General features: G+C 48.8%; 1 non-coding gene across 1 annotated transcript; it reads left to right on the forward strand.

Annotated features, from left to right (window-relative positions):
* Window positions 1–709: 709 nt before the first annotated feature.
* Window positions 710–792, forward strand: trnal-cag (transfer RNA leucine (anticodon CAG)). Its single transcript has one exon. It is a non-coding gene; the product is annotated as a tRNA-Leu (tRNA).
* Window positions 793–5239: the final 4447 nt, after the last annotated feature.

Genomic DNA, 5239 nt, shown 5'->3' on the forward strand with positions numbered 1-5239 from the left:
AGTGGGCCTTTGAATGCTCTGCTAAGTAGAGACGTGACATAATTACTAATGCGACCGAGTGTGCTGGCTGTTCCTGGTTCGTAATGATTAACGCGAGAAATCAATATAAACATAACTGCTTCGATTTCGAGGTTCAGTTGAAGCATTCGAAGAAACTATCAAAGACCTCAGAACAACCGAAGACACATTTGGTCATCTCCGTATTGGTGAAGATTAAAGAGTCCCGCAAGTGTCAAGCTTGCACAAACACACACGAGAGAGAAACTCAGGACAGAACTTAAAGAAAGGGAGATGCAGACTATTTGAAGGCACTTTGCTAACCCAATGGCATGATTATGAATCATGCATAGGACACACGTAGCAGAGGATGGTTTTGATCCATCGACCTCTGGGTTATGGGCCCAGCACGCTTCCGCTGCGCCACTCTGCTGACGGCCGCTCTGCGCGTGGCGCACAACGGCTCTTTTTATTTCCTACATAAGTGATGAAAGAGTTGAAAGTTTCAACGACAAACGCAGACGTCACTTTGAGCGCTTGGTGTTGTAGCACAAATCATCACATGCTGCTCTACACTGGATTATAAAAGCCGACACATTTTCCAAACATTTTAATGCTGGAGTCACAATGTAGTATTAATAACAGTGCGATACTCGAGGAGCGTAGTGGGATCGCGGTGGCTCATCAGACCGCCCCGGAATTAGGGGCCAGCGTCAGGATGGCCGAGCGGTCTAAGGCGCTGCGTTCAGGTCGCAGTCTCCCCTGGAGGCGTGGGTTCGAATCCCACTCCTGACAAAAAGCTTGCTCAGTGCCGTCTCCAGTCGGGTGCAAATGGGTGAAGCAGCCTGCCGCGGGGAACGTGCGCCGATAGGCGTAGGTGTATCCCCTGCCTCTTCCGATTTAGCTCGTGCTCCATAGGATGGAAGCGGATGCTCTGGCTTTTTCACTCGAATATAACCTGATCACAACAGAAGGCCGTGCAGCCCAGTGCTGGTTTAAGAATGCCTCGTGTCTTCAGGCCCCTATTCCTTCAGGTTACCCCTTTGGAATAGTCGTCCGAAAAAGACGGGAAAGGAAAAGCATGTAAGCTCCCACACACTGCGTTAGCATTAGCGGTTGGAATCTGATGGGAGAAAAGCAACCTGGCTCGCCGTCAAGCAATCCATCCCTGGTCTCCCACGTGACAGGCGGGGATACGCACCACTATACTAACGAGGAGCGCTTGCTTGGCGCTTGAAGACACTTCCTCTTGCGGCTACTACTGTTTCCGGTTTCGTCTTTTCTTTTCATTCCTCCCAGAGGAGCGCATGAAAACGTTTCCATCTCCGCCATCCTCACCCCTCCAATGCTATGGTCCCTGCTCCTCCTGGTGCACTGCAAACACTCATTCAGCCGGTTCTTTCAGTTTGAATAATTAGGTCTTCAAAGGCTGGAAGTAGGGCGCAAGACATGCCAATGCCAAAAGCGTGGCTGTGTGCTTCCAGCTGTGAAATGTCACTGGTGGATGTTAAAGACATTACTTCCAAGGCAGCAGGTCCAAGCGATTTAGCGTTTGTACAAGAAGCAGGAAGAGAGAAACGGCACTCCGCCTTTTTCTGGGCAGGCCGAAGCGACAGGAGAAGGGCGCCGTAGTCGGCAGGATTCGAGCCGACGCGGGGAGTCCCCAATGGCTTTCTAGCCCTTCGCCTTAACCGCTCGGCCACGACTACAGGGAGCGCCGCCGCCGCCGGCTTGCGATCATTTAACACGGAGGGCGAGGCGGCGGCGGTAACCTTTTTCAATGTCGCTCTCCGTTTCCCCCCCAAAAAAGCCAAATGACATGCTAGCACTCGGACACCCTTCAGAAGACTGAAGGGTGGCTTAAAGCTGGAAGGATTAGGTCTCCTCCTTCCGACGCGACAATCGAACTTCCTTAGGCAGAGAGAAAGCAACATCGAGGAGCGTCAACAAGACTTTAGAAGCTGCGACACACGCCACTTTCAGTCGCAGACACAGCAGTTTTAAAGGCAGGAATCGCCTTTGCGAACGCCATGAGAAACAGAACGCAAGCTGTCCTGTCCTGCGGTTTAACAAACAGCCACGGCTTTCATGCGACTGGACATTTCTTTTCTGGAGCGAATTCACTTTCAACTTCAAGAAATTCACACAACTTGCGAAATACGAAATACAAATCGGGCTCATCGCTGCACAAGAAATACCGCCGGCTGGCAAGAAAATGACAACGGTGTTTTTCCTTAACGAAAAACTTCCCATGGAGAAAAACAACGGCTGTGCGTCTCTGTCGGCTTGATTCAGTTTAATGCAAGTATTCATTCTCCTCCTGGAAAATACAGCTTGCGAAAGATGAAATACAATTCTTGGCTTTTCTGGGTGAGTGCAGAAGAAATCCTGCCGGCTGGCAGAAGAATTCCAGCCTTTTTTACTCTTTAACCACAAACTTGCGAATGATACAAAGCAAGCGGGGTGCGTTTCTGTGCAGCTGTTAACTGAACAGCTGCTGCTTCAAGCCCACCCAGGGCTCATTCCGATTTCAACATCATGCCCCCTGAAGGTAGACTGGATTTCTTTGCGAAGCATTCACCCTTTGGACGTTTCAGGAAAGGTGCGTGTCGATGCCAGACTTGAAAAGCTTTCCATACAAAGAAACAACATAGTGCTTTTGATTGATGGGAAACGGCAAGAGCGGTTTGAGCAGCTCCGGCCTCTCAACCGCTTTACAAAGTGATCGCCACCTCGGTAGCCAGTTTAGAAGGCTGAAAAGGATGCTGGAAGCACAGCGACGTTCTAAAACCAGCGCTTGAAAAGCATCTGCATACATAAAATGTCCATTTCCCCAAAGCTGAATCTGCAGCTTCAGAAGATTGTCAGCTATACGTTTTCGTTCTTTGTTTCCTTTTTTACATGACAAGCTTTCGAGAAATGAACTGTCTATTGTGATGAAGGCTGCATTAGAAATTGTGCATCTAGCTTAGTTCAATGAAATCGGGAGGTGCGCCTGTCTCAAGCGGATGGCTCTTTGCAGGCACACTACGGAAACCTGCGGGCGCAAGTTGGGAGAAGTGACTCTTGCAGAGTGTTGAGCTTTGAGAAGAGGGCTCCGCTCAGGAAGATATTTCCACATGTTGAAGAGTCGCTTTTCGCCCTTTCTTTCCCACATTTTTCCAGTGCGGTTATTGATCGCGTTCAAAATGTTTTCCCAACGTACGTGTTACCTGCAAAATCACAGTGAAACTGTTATGGCGAAAAGATTCCTAATAGTTATTGTATTAGAATAGCTCTCCAATTTCTTAGCCTTCGTACACGCAATGTTTAAGGAAACGCTAGAGTAAATGAAACTGTAAATAGACAGGAGCTCTTCTTAGTTTTCATACAAGTTATGATGGCTGCAGCTCCTATCTGCGTCCGGGTGACCGGAGCCAAGGGATTATCTGCGGAACCTTTGATTTATCTCTCGGGCAAGGAGCTAGATACGCCCTTTTCATCTCAGTTTGATCACACCTGTGCATTAAAACGCAGTGCTCGGTACCATCGAGGTGTAAGAGGTTCAAGGATGAGCGGGAAACTTTGTTAATAAGGAGACGGGCACCGCCCAACGTGGGGCTCGAACCCACGACCCTGAGATTAAGAGTCTCATGCTCTACTGACTGAGCTAGCCGGGCGCCGGTGGAGCTGGTGGTTAACTTGTCCCTGTTGACGGCAATTTGACAAGGTATACTTCCTGGCTTTTCATCATGTGCTGACCGGATTCGAGAGTAGCACACCCTGTTCTTTGTTGATTACTGTACCTCCAGCAGCGCAAATGTCAGTAATCATTGAAATGTACGACCTACAATCTCCTCAGCATTGTGGACTTCTCAGTGATCATCCTTCTACGTTCTGCTGTAGTTTTCATGCAAGTGAAAACCGTGCTCCAAATAACAGCGGCACAGTTGTATCCTGCGGTAAGCATTCTTCTAATTCCATCGTTTTGCTCCAGGTAAAGGGTAGCGCATCATAGTGTTGATATTCCAAGGTTTCAGAGTCCGTATTGGATGGCTTGGATGCAGACATCGCTCAGAGCTCCCAGTATGATTTTCCCGAGTTCAGTTTTGCAGTGTTTTAGTGCTTTACTACTTCCAGTGGGCCTTTGAATGCTCTGCTAAGTAGAGACGTGACATAATTACTAATGCGACCGAGTGTGCTGGCTGTTCCTGGTTCGTAATGATTAACGCGAGAAATCAATATAAACATAACTGCTTCGATTTCGAGGTTCAGTTGAAGCATTCGAAGAAACTATCAAAGACCTCAGAACAACCGAAGACACATTTGGTCATCTCCGTATTGGTGAAGATTAAAGAGTCCCGCAAGTGTCAAGCTTGCACAAACACACACGAGAGAGAAACTCAGGACAGAACTTAAAGAAAGGGAGATGCAGACTATTTGAAGGCACTTTGCTAACCCAATGGCATGATTATGAATCATGCATAGGACACACGTAGCAGAGGATGGTTTTGATCCATCGACCTCTGGGTTATGGGCCCAGCACGCTTCCGCTGCGCCACTCTGCTGACGGCCGCTCTGCGCGTGGCGCACAACTGCTCTTTTTATTTCCTACATAAGTGATGAAAGAGTTGAAAGTTTCAACGACAAACGCAGACGTCACTTTGAGCGCTTGGTGTTGTAGCACAAATCATCACATGCTGCTCTACACTGGATTATAAAAGCCGACACATTTTCCAAACATTTTAATGCTGGAGTCACAATGTAGTATTAATAACAGTGCGATACTCGAGGAGCGTAGTGGGATCGCGGTGGCTCATCAGACCACCCCGGGATTAGGGGCCAGCGTCAGGATGGCCGAGCGGTCTAAGGCGCTGCGTTCAGGTCGCAGTCTCCCCTGGAGGCGTTGGTTCGAATCTCACTCCTGACAAAAAGCTTGCTCAGTGCCGTCTCCAGTCGGGTGCAAATGGGTGAAGCAGCCTGACGCAGGGAACGTGCGCCGATAGGCGTAGGTGTATCCCCTGCCTCTTCCGATTTAGCTCGTGCTCCATAGGATGGAAGCGGATGCTCTGGCTTTTTCACTCGAATATAACCTGATCACAACAGAAGGCCGTGCAGCCCAGTGCTGGTTTAAGAATGCCTCGTGTCTTCAGGCCCCTATTCCTTCAGGTTACCCCTTTGGAATAGTCGTCCGAAAAAGACGGGAAAGGAAAAGCATGTAAGCTCCCACACACTGCGTTAGCATTAGCGGTTGGAATCTGAT

Source organism: Lepisosteus oculatus, unplaced genomic scaffold (genome assembly GCF_040954835.1).
Source record: "Lepisosteus oculatus isolate fLepOcu1 unplaced genomic scaffold, fLepOcu1.hap2 HAP2_SCAFFOLD_39, whole genome shotgun sequence".
Classification (NCBI taxonomy): domain Eukaryota; kingdom Metazoa; phylum Chordata; class Actinopteri; order Semionotiformes; family Lepisosteidae; genus Lepisosteus; species Lepisosteus oculatus.